Below are 14,720 nucleotides of genomic sequence, written 5' to 3'. Positions count from 1 at the left end.
ACAAGGGGCTGCCGGGTAGCTCACTTGGGAGAGGAGCATGGTGCTGACAACACCAAGGTCAAGGGTTTGGAACCCCATGTCAGCCAGCCGACCAAAAAAAAAAAAAAGAAAAGGAAATTCACACTGTTGTGCAACCATCACCACCGTCCAGAAGTTCTCTTCTTGTGTGGGCAAGTTAGCTCAGTCAGTTAGAGCAAGGGTTCAGATCCCCATACGGGCCAGCTGAAAAACCTCTAAAAACTACAAGTTCCCTTCTTTTATAAAATGGGAATAATAATCTCCACTTGAAGATACTACATTTAATGTGCTATTTCTGCAGTCTGCTCTGATCTCTGACTGAATGGCCTCTCCCAATAGAGAACACTATCCCCATTCATCAGATGAGAAAAACAAGCCCATGGAATTATGTCAGGATGCATGCCCAGCATTGGGTTTTCCAAGAGTTCCCAGCACTCTGGGCTATGCAGGTGTCCAGCACCAACCCAGCCCCCGGCTCTGTTTCACAAACTCACACCCACTGTCGCAGGCTCCAGACCTCAGCCTCCTCCACCCTGGGAACTTCCTCTAAGAATTTCTCCTTTTCGCCTGCTATAGAAAAAGTGAATAGTGTTTTGGTTGCTTCAGACTTTGCTTGCACCTCCTGGGTTTTAACCTGTGTTTAAATACAATTTTTTAGGGCCAGACTGTGGCTCACTTGGGAGAGCGTGGTGTTGACAACACCAAGTCAAGGGTTAAGATCCCCTTACTGGTCATTTGTTTAAAAAAATAAAATAAATACAAGTTTTTGCTGAGAGACGCCTTTTTTTTGGTTTTTTTTTTTAAAGATGACTGGTAAGGGGATCTTAACCCTTGACTTGGTATTGTCAGCACCACGATCTCCCAAGTGAGCTAACCGGCCATCCCTATATGGGATCTGAACCTGGGGCCTTGGTGTTCTCAGCACTGCACTCTCCCAAGTGAGCCATGGGCCGGCCCTAGAGATGCCTCTTTCTGAACACCCTTGATGGGGTTCAGGACATGCTACCTCAAAATATGGCACCTTTGGCATTTGAGGAAACAGTAAAAGCAGGAAGGACTCTCTGACCTTCTCCTGCCCTCCTCTGAAGCAGGCCATAAAAGAATTCTCGGACCTTCCTTTCTGAAGAGGTTAAAGAACCCTCCTTCCAGAAGTACCCTCCCTATACCCAGAGGAAAGAAACATCCTTACCCTCAAAGATGCAGAGAAGAATCTGAACAAACAGGCCTCGCTAAATTCTCCCCATTTTATTACCCTTAGATTATACCTTTTGGTTCTCCAATCAAACTACTGCATAACTATGTATAAAAATACACAGCTTGGGCCAGCCCGTGGCTCACTGGGGAGAGTGCGGTGCTGACAACACCAAGTCAAGGGTTAAGATCCCCTTACCGGTCATCTTTAAATAAAAAATAAATAAATAAAATAAAAAAATAAATAAAAATAAATAAAAAATAAAAATAAAAATACACAGCTTTTTCTGTTTCTTGTGAAGTCTCCTGAGCCATGTAGTTTACATTAAATACATTTGTAGGCTTTTCTCTTGTGAATTTGTCTTCCATTATAAGAGTCTCAGCCATGATTCTTTTGTTTTGTTTTGTTTTGTTTTTGGCAGCTGGTGAAGGGTTCAGAAACCTGGACCTTCATGTTATCAGCACCAGGCTGTAACCAAGTGAGCTAACCAGCCAGCCATGATTTTTGCAATGGGTGAGAAAAAGATAATTTCTTCTCCTCTACACCCCGTACTCCTTCCAGGGCCTTGCTTTTTTTTTTTTTTTTTTTTCAAGATGACCGGTAAGGGGATCTTAACCCTTGACTTGGTGTTGTCAGCACCACACTCAGCCAGTGAGCGAACCGGCCATCCGTATATGGGATCCGAACCCGTGGCCTTGGTGTTATCAGCACTGCACTCTCCCGAGTGAGCCACAGGCCGGCCCCTCACATACTTATTTTTTTGTGGTGAGAACTATTAAAATGTACTCTCTCTGCAATTTTCGAGAATACATTGTTATTGACTACAGTCACCATGTTGTACAATAAGGGAGTTATTTAATGAATACAGCATTTCAGTTTTGCAAGATGAAAAGAGCTGTGGAGGTGGACGGTGGGTGAAGGTTGTACAACACTGGGACTGTGCTTAATACCACTGAACTGCACATTTAAATGGTCAAGATTGTAAATTTGATATACCTTATCACAATTAAAAATTAAAACAGGGCTGGCCGCTTAGCTCACTGGGTAGAGTGCGGTGCTGATAACACCAAGGTCAGGGGTTCAGGAACCCCTACAGGCCAGCTGCCAAAAATAAATAAATAAATAAATAAATAAAATAGATAAATTTAAATAGGAGGAAAGGAACTTAGTTTGATTGTAAAACAAAATGAAAAACTGTATGACTGTGTTGTTTCCTATCCATATCTGATCATAATCACTGCTCCAGTGGCTGTCGCTATATATCTTCTCTGCATTTCTCTCACTGAGAATTTGTGGAATCTGTGCATGAACAAGCTTTCCCAGGTGTTTCTTATGATCTGGTAGTTTGGGAGATACTCGGTTGGGGGATGGTAGTAAAAGTGCAAATAAAAACTAAAAATATGAAGCTTATCACTTGGTCAGAGCATGGTGTTGGTAACACCAAGGTCAAGGGTTCAGATCCTGATATTGGCCAGCTGCCAAAAAAAAAAAAAAAAAAAAAAAAACAAATGAAGCTTAATTTTTTTTTTTTTTTTTTTTTTTTTGTCCTTTTCGTGACCGGCACTCGGCCAGTCCCATATAGGATCCGAACCCGCGGCGGGAGCGTCGCAGCGCTCCCAGCGCCGCACTCTACCAAGTGCGCCACGGGCTCGGCCCAAATGAAGCTTAATTCTCCTTGTCAAATATAAAAGAAGAAATGTCTTAGAGCATTTAGAAAATTTTTAATTGTAAGTTTTTTGTCTGTCTCTTTGAAATGTGTGTAAATCTTTGAAAAGCCAAATACACCTCTTGTGAGTTTTACAACTCAGAAGTGTCTTTCTCTTTGAAATGTGACCATTAGGGAAGATAAAGGCCCTATGTCCTGGTTTCTGTAGGAAGGTAGAAGCCTAACTGCAGCAGGCACCTTGCTCCTATTGTAAAGGGATGAGAAATTGATTTTTCTTTTGTGTGAAACCAATTAAATAACCCAGATGGTCACCCTAATTACCAAGTGAACTTAGGATGAACTTTATATGACAATGACATTTTTCACAAAAATAGAAAAAAGAATCCTAAAATTTGTAGATAATCACTAAAGACCCAGAATAGCCAAAGCAATCTTGAGCAAAAAGACCAAAGCTGGTGGCATGACACTCCCTGATCTCAAAATCTACTACAAAACTACTACAAAACAACATGAGACTGGTGCAAAAACAGATAAAAAGACCAACGGAACATTACCAGCCAGCCACCAAAAGCAAAGACCAGTGGAACAGAATAGAAAGCCTAGAAACAAATCCATCCATCTGTGGTCAACTGATCTTTGACAAAGTTGCCAAGAACACACAATAAAAACAGTCTCTTCAATAAATGGTGTTGAGAAAACTAATATCCACATGCAGAAGGATAAAATTGCATCCTTATCTCACCACATATACAAAAATCAACTCAAAATAAAGAATTTTGTTTTTAATTATATTTCCCCAACAGTAGGAAGGAGAGAGGGGCTGAATGCAATGTAGAAAGGTGGTCCAGGGAGTTATCAGGCAGGAGTTTTGACATCATGCTGGGGACTTTGGAGTTGATACTAAGGTATCAACTCCATTTGATCCCCCATTTATTTATATGAAAACAGTGTTTGGAAACCCAATTTATTTATATGAATCCCCCATTTATTTATATGAAAACAGTGCTTGGAAACCCAATTTGGGACAAGAGATGTTCTAGGCACTGAGGCTAGAGTAGAAAATAGAAAAAGTCTAAGCTCTCACGAGGCTAATATCACAGGTAATAGATAAGTACAACTCATATGTTGAAAATATAAAATTTTAATAATTCTAGGCCAGCCCGTGGCTCACTCGGGAGAGTGCGGTGCTGATAACACCAAGGCCACGGGTTCGGATCCTATATAGGGATGGCTGGTTTGCTCACTGGCTGAGTGTGGTGCTGACAACACCAAGCCAAGGGTTAAGATCCCCTTACCAGTCATCTTTAAAAAAAAAAAAAAAAAAAATTTTAATAATTCCACTGATACTTGGAAAAAAGCAAAAACCAAAACAAAACCCTCCTTTGTCATCTTTGAAAGAAGCAACACAGATTCTGTACTGTGAAAATTAACAGCTAAAGTGAACTACTTAAGATTTTCTCCTATGGTCGCTTCAGCAGCACATATACTAAAATTGGAGTGATACAGAGAAGATTAGCATGGCTCCTGTGCAAGGATGACACACAAATTCGTGAAGCGTTCCATATGTTGGGGGGATAATTGGGTGGGAGACACGGGGTACAAATGCAATTTGTGGTAATGGGTATGCTGCCAGTATGAATCTGGCCCTCACATCGTGGGCATGAGGGGTGACAATTAGCTTTGTATCTCATGAATATTCATATTTTTTTTAAAAAGATTTTCTCCTATAAGCAGCCAGCCACCACAAAAAAAAGATTTTCTCCTAGCTTTTCTAGAGAAATTGCATGACATTAGCCCTAGTGATAAGAACCCAATTAATAGATGTGGAATAAAATAGAGCCAGAAAATAACAATTTGCAACCCCAAATGCAGTGGTTTTCAACTGGGAGTGATGTTGTGTTCTCACCTCCTAGGAGACACTGGGCAATATCCAGAGACATTTTTGGTCGTCACAGTTTGGCAGAAGGGGACTGGCTGGGTAGCTCAGGTGGTTAGAGCATGATGCTGATTACACCAAGGTCCAGGGTTAGATCCCTGTACCAGCCAGCCAGCCAGCCACAAAAAAACAAAAACAACTTGGCAGAAGGGGGTTAGTAGCACTGAGTGGTCAGAAATGCTGCTAAACATTCTGCAATGCATAGGACAGCCTCCTACTGCAAAGAATCATCCAGTCCTGAATGTCAGTGGTGTGAGGTCAAGAAACCCTGCCCAAATGAACTAAATGACACAAACAACAATCTATAATGAATGAACAACTCGGAGAAAGTTTGATGGGAAACTTTGCAATAAAGAAATCTTATTATCACCATCGGAACCCAGGGACAATCTTAGAGTCACTAAAAGTAGGAAAACCAGACAATATTTGCTTCCTAATGGTAAAAATTATGAAGTATGCAGTTCTGTTTATGACTTATTCTAGCTGGAAAAGTTAAAGTATATTCAAGCCTTTATAGCAGTGATTTTTTAACCTTGGTTGCACATTAGAATCACCTGGGGAACTTTTAAAAATCCTCATACTCAGACCACACCACAGACACAATAAGTCAGAATGTCTGGAAGTGGGACCCAGGAGTCTGAACGTTTAAATCGCTCTGGTGATTTCCAATGTGCCATGGAAGTTGAGGGCCACTGCCGGAACATTCACTTCACTTTCAGAAAATAAAGCGGACACAGGAAGAGATTAAATGACACCACTGAGGAACCAACAAATCCTCAACACAGAACACAGAGATATTCTCCATATGGAAAACATTTGACTCATTTTCTTCAAGAAGTCAACTGCATGAAAACAATATCAATGGCATGAAAATACTATCTGAGAAGAGACTCTTTTAGATTAAATGAGACTTAAAAGTCTGTCAGCTAAGGGCCAGCCCGTGGCTCACTCGGGAGAGTGCGGTGCTGATAACACCAAGGCCCCGGGTTCGGATCCTATATAGGGATGGCCGGTTGGCTCACTTGGGAGAGCGTGGTGCTGACAACACCAAGTCAAGGGTTAAGATCCCCTTACCGGTCATCTTTAAAAAAAAAAAAAAAAAATTTGAAAAACAGGGGCTGGCCTGTTAGCTCAGTTGGTTAGAGCATGCTGTTATAACACCAAGGTCAAGGATTCAGATCCCTGGACCAGCCAGCTGCCAAAAAGGAAAGGAAAATATTTGAAAAACAAAACAACAATGTAACAATAAAAAATAATGCAAATAAAAACCCATACAGTCTAACAACAATTTACATAGCATTTACATTGTATTAGGTATTAGGAGTAATGCAGAGATGATTTGAAGCATACAGGAGGATGTGCATAGATTACACGCAAATACTATGCCGTTTGAGTTATTTTATTTTTTGTTTGTTTTTTGGCCGGTGAGTTATTTTATTATTTTTGTTTTGGGCTGGTACAGGGATCCAAACCCTTATGCCATTTTATATCAGGGACTTGAGCATAATGGAATTTTGGTATCTGCAGGGGTCCTAGAACTGAGCCCCCTCAGATACCGAGGAACAACTGTATACATGTTTAAAAACATCGTGTTGTATATACCATACGTCAGTACGGTTTTTGTCAGTTAAAGCAATATGAAAAAAAAAAAAATCTTCCCATTGTGTCTTAGGAAACAAGGAATGGGGGAGGACAGTGAGATGTTTAACTGATACAAAATTACAGCTAAATAAGAAGAATAAGACCTAGTGTTCTATAGTAGTGCAGGGTGACTATAATTAACAACAATTTTGTATGTTCAATTTCAATTATCTAGAAGAGAGGATTTTGAATGTTCCCAGCACAAAGAAATGAAAAATGTTTGAGGTAATGAAAAAAAAAAAAAAAAATCAGTGGTTGTCAGGGTTTCAGGGGAGAAAGGAGGCAGGAATGAATAGGTGGAACACAAAAGACTTGTAGGGCAGTGAAATTATTCTGTGTGATACTGTCATGGTGAAGACATGACATTATGCATTTTGCGGAACCCATAGAAATGTGCAACAAAAAGAGGGTACCCCAATGCAAGACCGAGTTAATAATAATGTATCAATACTGATTCATAATTGTAACAAAGGCACCACAGTAATCTCAGATATTAGTAACGGAAGACACTGTGGAGGGACATGCTGATTATCTGTACTTCCTGCTCAATTTTTCTGTAAACCTAAAATTGCTATAAAAATAAAGGCCATTACTAAAAAAAAAAAAAAAAAAAAAAAAAAAAAGCAAGGAATAAAATAAATACAAACTTGTAGACATAAGAGGATTAAGCAATTTTTGGAAGCTGGAAGTGCTGTCTGTGGTGGGGAAGGAAATAAGAGAGGCTAAGGAAACGAAAGGGAGTAAGAAAAGAAAATAATTTAGATGGAGTCAGTCTCAGCAGAATGATAGCTAAATAGGAGGCGATTTGTCTGAAGAGCAATCACGGGCAGATGCCAAAAGTGGGATGGGGAAGACGCCCACTTCAGTTTTTGGGGAGCTGGATGTATTAGAGATGCCCTCATGCACACTGTGCAGAATTCTGGAATTCCACAGAGGGTTTTAATGGACAGGGTGATTTATGTCTAACTGAGAGCAATGCAGTGTTAAGCCCAGGCAAGTGCACGCCATTCTCGCTTACTGCTATGGACAACAGAGGAAATAACCCACCGCGTTTCGTTTAATTCACCACAAGACCTTCTCAGGGGGAGAAGTCCCAGAGGGTAAGGCTGCACCGAGGCAGAGTAAACTGAGGATTAAGAGGCCTGAAACTTCTTGCTTCCCCTGTTGGAAGAACTTAGGCAGCCTGAACACTCACTGGGGCGGGGGTAGGGGACAAAAAGAGGGGCGTGAAGAGAAGGGGCAACCAACTCTGATCTCACCGGTTGATAAGGACTAGCACGTCTGGTGGGTTCCAGAATTCCGGGCTGGATCGAAGGCTGCGGAGCTTCACGACGGAGGGGGGATATCAAGGCAGGGGGTGGAGGGGAAACCAGTTCATGAGCAGGGTATGGAGAGGGCCTGAGGGGCAAAGCTCAAACCTTCCATCTGTGCATTGCACGTAGGGGAAAGGCACTGATGTGCAGGGCCAGGAGGTGATCGCACAGCCAGAAGCACTGACTTCTGCGGTCTGCATAGACAAGGCAGAAAAATTCAAAGTTAGGCCATATTCCAATTAAACAAGTTCCGACCTCCCGAGAGGAAACAAAGCTCTAGGTTCCATGCACCAAGGACAAGTTTCCCTGGGGTGGTGTATGCAGACCAGCAGACCCGGGTGGCGGCCGTGGCCGGGGCATGGGGACTGGCGAGGGACCCTGCGTCGCTCAGGACGGCCCAGGGAAACTGACTGGCAGACCTGCGTCATGCGCACCGCACCGCACGCGCAGACTGGAGAGGGGACTTCCCTCCAGGGCGTGGCGGGACTTAGGGGTGGGGAGATCGGTGACGTCGCGGGGCGTGGAAACCCACCGAGACCCGGGTGGAGGGATTAGTTAGCTAGGAGGTGTGCAAAGAGCTGCGTCTCAGACAGGGAGACAGGAGACAAGCCTGGCGTCGCAGGCACCAGGGGCACGTGGACGGACGAGGAGGCCTGGGTCGCAGGCCCTGCAGGTAAGAAGATCGGCCTTGAGGGACTTGGGGTGTGGAGACTGGGAGAGCCCACCTGTGTCTCGGGTGTTGCAGGTAGGGAGACATAAAGACAAGGGGAAGAGACCAGTTTCTCGGGCATGGTGTTGGTGGTGGCATGCATGTGGAGGGGGGAAATGGGAATGAGAGAGGCGACCTGCAGCGCGAGGGTCCCAGGCGTTCTGGGAGTGGAGACAGGCAAAGGTATTTGTGTCACAGGCTTGGAGACAGGAGAGGACATTGCTGATGTTTGCTGTTCTTGAACCAAAACTGGGGGAAAAGAAACTGTGCATCAGGGTGAATGAATGGGGAAAAGGCCCTCGGGACAGGCCCCCATCTTTCCCAGGACAGAAGCTGCAGCATAAAGAGGAGCAGCGTTCCCATCTCTTTTTTCTACTTAGTTAGCAGACTAGCTCCCTAACTCCTGCCTTCATTTATGTTCTAGGAGGGAGGGATGGAAAAGGGGTGAAACGATGAAGTGCAAAAGTCCACTAAGGCTCAGGGATGTCATAACGTGGTTGGGGGCAGCACAGAAAGCCTGGAATTCAGAGCTCTCTCTTCCTGTAAGAAGCTCTGTGGGGAGAGAACTTGCTTGGATCTAGGCAGAAAGATCCTGACTTAGAATGCAAGTGACTGACCTAGGGGCTCTTTCAATTTGCAAGGGTTTCTGGGAATATAAATAAAAATCTGAGCAAGATAGAATAGCCTCGGCCAACCTAAATAATGTGATCACACAAAAGAAGTTTTCCTTTTTTGGGGGGGCCACTGGCAGGTATAGGGACTGAACCCTGGACTGTGGTGTTATCAGCTATCAGCACCAAGCTTTAACCAGCTGAGCTAACCAGCACCAGCCAGTCCACACATTTTTTTTTTTTTTTTTTTTTATAAAGGTGACCGGTAAGGGGATCGGTGTCAGCACCACGCTCAGCCAGTGAGCGAACCGGCCATCCCTATATAGGATCCGAACCCACGGCCTTGGTGTTATCAGCACCGCACTCTCCCTAGTGAGCCACGGGCCCGCCCTCACAGAATAAGTTTTAAGGGCAGTTCCTTAAATTGGGAATTTGTTAGGTACTGAATCTTACTGAACACTAATTCTTTTAGCTGTTGGTCTTAGGTAAAAACTGTTTTTGGCTGGTGCTGCAGCTTTTGCTGTGGTTAAAAAGGAGTGAAGCGGTAAATGAACCATGAAAAATTCATGATCTATCTTGTCTTTTTCTTGGGGTCTAAGATCAGGACACCCTAGTATGAGACACTAATTGTGCAATGCACAGCTAAATCACTGTCTGCCCGCTTTTCTTCCTCTGAGCCACTGAAAGTGTCCTCTGGAATAAAGTCATATCCTTACCCAATCTATCCAGCCTCAGTTTGCCCTCAATTCAAATGAAAAATAAATTAGAGTACTAGCTAGCATTTTTTTTTTTTTTTTTTTTTACAAAAAAAGATGATTGGTAAGGGGATTTTAACCCTTGACTTGGTGTTGTCAGCACCACACTCTCCCAAGTGAGCTAACTGGTCATCCCTATATAGGGATCTGAATCCGTGGCCTTGGTGTTATCAGCACCACACTCTCCCGAGTAAGCCACAGGCCAGCCCCTAGCTAGCATTTTTTGAATCTTTACCACATCTAGGCACCATCCTGTACCCTCCCATACATTATCTCATTTAAACTATTGTAACAAATTTATGGAGTAGACTATTATTTCTAATTTCTTCCAAAAAACATTTTTTTAAAAAATTTTTTGGCAGCTGGTGGGTACAGGGATCCAATCCTAGACCTTGGTGGTGTCAGCACCATGCTCTGACCAACTGAGCTAACTTGCCAGCCCCTCCCCCTGACCCCAATTTCAAATTAGGAAATTGAGGCAGAAGTGACATATCAGGGATTCTTTCATACTTGGTTAGACGCCCAACCCGAAGGTAAATTCTCTTATCTCTTCTAGATAGCATAACCAGCTCATCCTGGTTTGGGACTTTCTCCACTTTAGCACAGAAAGGACTGCACCTAGGAAAACCTCTCAGGCCTGGGCAAACTGGAACAGTTAGTCAAATCGTTACATTTTTTTTTTTTTGTGACCGGTAAGGGGATTGCAACCCTTGGCTTGGTGTCGGCCGCACTGCACTCAGCCAGTGAGCGCACTGGCCATCCCTATATTGGATCCGAACCTGCGGCCTCTGACACTCCCAGCGCCGCTGCGCTCCCAGCACCGCACTCTCCCGAGTGAGCCACGGGTTCGGCCCGAAATCATTATAATTTTATTTTAAAAAAGAGACAGGACAGTGAGGAAGACAGGACACAGAGGGATACACGAGGAACTTGTAGGGTGGCATTAGCAGTGAGCATTGGGTGGCAGGAAGGTGGGCGAAAATATGTGGCACCATGATTATACCATGATTATACCTGGCAGAGAAAGCTTAAAATTTTCACACTCTGGCTTTTTTTTTTTTTTGGTGGCTAGCTGGTACAGGGAACCAAACCTATGACCTTGGGGTTATATGGCTGTGCTCTACAGAAAATGTGTGCCTGTATTTTCCCACCTGAGCAAATCGGCCAGCCCCCTCTGGAACTTTCCATAACATGTTTGTCATTGATGCTGTAGACTCTGGAGGTTAAAATTTAAGCCCCACTTATAATGCTGGAAGTATCCACTATTTCTGGGAAGTTTGAGGAGGCTCCCAAGGATAAGGGTTCCTGACCAAGGAGAGGGCAGAACAGGGGCCAGGGCAGTTCATACTTACCGGAAGAATGCAAGAACTTGGATGTTGGGTTCATCCTGGGAACCACAGAACCAAAGGTATTAGTGGGTTCACCATGATGGGTGTCCATGGACAAGGTAGATGGGTGTCATCAACAACTGTGGATGGCATGAGAATGCCCTGTGGGTCAGACACCACAGAGAGCCATTTACCAGTTAGCTATTTACCGGTTCTTTTCCTGAGCCTCAGGCTCACTCTTGTTTATGATAATAACCATTTCTCATCGAGCGTCTGTACTGTAAGAGTACTTGATGTTTATTCAGGTGCCCAGGATTGACTCCCCCAGCCTGAGGTTCACAGTTCACACCTGCCCTGTCTAGTCCAGCCCTCAGATATGTCCAGTTCCTTAATCATCCTTAATCCTCACGGACTTCCTCTAGGAATTTCTCTTTTTCATTTGCTCCAAGAAGAGTACTTCTGTGGAGGTGTCATGCTGGGCTTGTGCTCTGACCCCACATTAGATGCAGTCCTCAAGTCATGCCGCTCCTCCACCTCACACTCCTGCTAGGCCCAAATCTTCCATCAGACACAGCTTGGTGCTTTGTCTTGGAGATTCCACCAGAACAAGAGAGACACACTCTACGAGTTCTAGGACTCAGTCTGACATGAGATGGTCAGTGGCCCAGTGAACACCCTGTGAAAATAATTACTGTGCCGTGAGGGAAATGAGGCGTGGATCTTGATAGTCTGGAAGTGGGAAGACAGAATCTATGCAGAATGGGAAGGAAAGTCTTCTCTTAGCAGCCACTGTTTCTACTGTACGCATAGAAAGGAGGGGAAGAGCAAGGAGGAAAGAATTTTGGGCAGCGGGGACAGAATGAGTGGGGACATTTAGGTGGGACAGAGCTTGGCATGTTAGTAAAACTAAATGAAAATATGTGCCTATATTTTCCCAAATGCTTCTGATATTTCCTATCACCTGTTTGACGTGTGTCTATTTGTATTGGTATGTGTGTCTCTGTCTCTCTGTCTTTATCCATCACATACATATGAGTGTACTTCAGAAAGTTCGTGGAAAAATAAAATTAAAAGGTAATATGAATCATCCCATGAACTTCTTGAAGTAGCATACACTGAGTCCCTCTGCAGGTAAGAGATCCTAGAATCTGGTTTAAGAAGCTCTGCAGGTGTTTTTTATCATCAGTCAATTTGGGAAAATACTAATTAGGAGGTGGTGGGAGGGGATGAAGCAGGATTTAATGCCGAAAGGGCTCCTATTCTGAGGACGCTAGAAAGTCATTTCCTTCTTCCTTCTTTTTTTCTTACTCTTTCAAGAATATTTTTGGAAAGCCTCCTTTGTGACTGACATTGTTCCAGGGAACTGGAGATAAAGTGGGAACAAGACAGACAGAGTCCCTGAGCCTGGGAAGCTTCGGTCCCAGGCCATAAATATTCCACACTCTTTGAAAAATTAAACTCTGGGTATTCCAAATAATACTAAAAAACAAAACAAAACAAAACTCATTGTGTCCTTATTTATTCCAATGGGGACCAAAGAAAATAATAAATTTTTATCTTTCCTGTATGAATTTATTTCCTCATCAATTATTCTATTGGTGATAGTTGATGAGGAAAAGTTCTTACAAGCAGAAGATATTTAATTGTGGAAGGAATGATTGGCTTAGGTAACATGCATTCGTATGCCCTAATGTGATGATATTACTTGGATTTAAGCAACCAACTTTAAGAAAGTAATTTGGAGACCATCAGAGAAATTTGAATATCACCTGATATTATGTTATTTCAAGGCCTTTAAAAATTTTTAACATTTTATTTATCTTGGTGGCTGGGCAGTATGGGGATCCGAAGAGCTCTAAACACTGTAACATGAATGAATCTCACCAATGAAACAATAAATGAAGGAAGGCAGAAACAAGAGTTCATGTTATGATTCAAATTCTCCAGCTTAAGAACAGGCAAAACTAATCAATGGTGACAAGACAAAATGATTCCTTCTAAAGAGCTATAGTGGCATATGTGAACACACATTTTATAAGAATACGTACAACAGAGAGAGAAAATCCTCACAGTGGGGACCATCACCCCCAATCACCAGGTGAGGAAATCAGGACCCAGGGGGTGGGGGTGGGGCGGCTTAAGCCTGCAGCTCCCAGGGCTAGGAGGCGGGATGCAAGCCCTGCTTTGCTTCCCCAAGCATTCCTACCCCTCTGGGCTATGAATGGTGCCCAGCATTGAGCCCCCAGCTTCCGGTGCACAGACTTACACACACACTCAGCCTTCTCCACACCCTGAACCTTTCCCCTCCAGCTTACCCTGGGAACTTCGTTTGGGATTTTCTCCTTTTTATCTTCTCTAAGAAGTATATCTCTCTGGATGATTTAGACCTTGGTTGTGCCTCTTGGACTTTGACCTTTGTTAAATAGGACCCACGGTAAATTCATGCTCCCTTCTTGAAAATACACCTCTCTCCAGTCCTGGTATATCTGGGTCATCAGACCCTGGACCTCAGTGTTATCAGTGCTACACTCTAAGCAACCAGCCAGCAGAATCTGGGTTTTAACAATTCCCCAGGTGATTCTTATCAGCAGCAAGTTTCGGAAATAGGGAACTAGTAGATGGTGAGCAGGGAGGAGACAGATTTGGATGTAAGTGAGGCTATTAGCCTAAGGCACTAGGAAGCTATTCACTGGGTCAACCTCTCCCTCTGCCTCTCTCTCTCTGCCTGCTCTGTCTCCCTCTCTCCCTTTCCTCTCCCCTTCTCTTCTCCCTCTGCCTCTCTCCCCTCTCCTTCTCTCTCTCTCTCTTTCACTTTTTTCTTTCTTTCAGAAATATATTTTGAAAACATACCTTGAGGCAGGCCTTGTTCTGGGAACTGGGATAGAGTGGGGAAGAAGAGAATTTCCTGCCCCCATTAAGGAGTGAGTCTCTAGGCAGTCAGTAAATACTCTGCACTCAGGGCTAGCTAGTTAGCTCCGCTGGTTGGAGTGTGGTGCTATAACACGCAGGCCATGGGTTCGGATCCTATATAGGGATGGCTGGTTAGCTCACTGGCTGAGCGTGGTGCTGACAACACCAAGTCAAGGGCTAAGATCCCCTTACTGGTCATCTTTTTTTTTTAAATAATGATAAATGTTTGCAGTAATGGATATGGTAATGAGCCTGATTTGCTCATCACGTAGTGTATACACATATAGAAGCATTACTCTGTACCTCATGAATAAGTACAATTATTGCATGTCAATTAAAAAACAAAAAACAAAACAGCCCGCAGCCTCACAAGTCTAGGAGCTCTTGGTGATCAGGAGGACAGGGTTATGGGCACTACCTGCCCAAGAATGCCACACCCAGGTCTAACATGGAGCTGGTGATGCCAAAGAAGTATAATTTGGTGTGTCATTCTGGTCTCTTACCATCATTTTGGGGTGGTGTGTCCTGAGCCCCAACATGCCAAACATCCCCCCTCCTTGGCTAAATGATGGCTTGATTCTTGCTCTAGTCTGCCCTCCTGTAGCTAAAATTTATTGAGATAATCATAGAATCTGTCCCCG

At 43.7% G+C, this 14,720-nt stretch overlaps 1 non-coding gene across 1 annotated transcript; it reads left to right on the top strand.

Annotated features, from left to right (window-relative positions):
* Positions 1-4,342: 4,342 nt before the first annotated feature.
* Positions 4,343-4,445, top strand: LOC134374181 (U6 spliceosomal RNA). The gene has a single exon (XR_010023056.1). It is a non-coding gene; the product is annotated as a U6 spliceosomal RNA (small nuclear RNA).
* Positions 4,446-14,720: the final 10,275 nt, after the last annotated feature.

The sequence above is a fragment of the Cynocephalus volans genome, chromosome 3 (assembly GCF_027409185.1).
Source record: "Cynocephalus volans isolate mCynVol1 chromosome 3, mCynVol1.pri, whole genome shotgun sequence".
In the NCBI taxonomy this organism is placed as follows: Eukaryota; Metazoa; Chordata; class Mammalia; order Dermoptera; family Cynocephalidae; genus Cynocephalus; species Cynocephalus volans.
The sequence above is the reverse complement of the archived record's forward strand: the minus strand, read 5'-3'. Positions and strand labels throughout refer to the sequence as shown.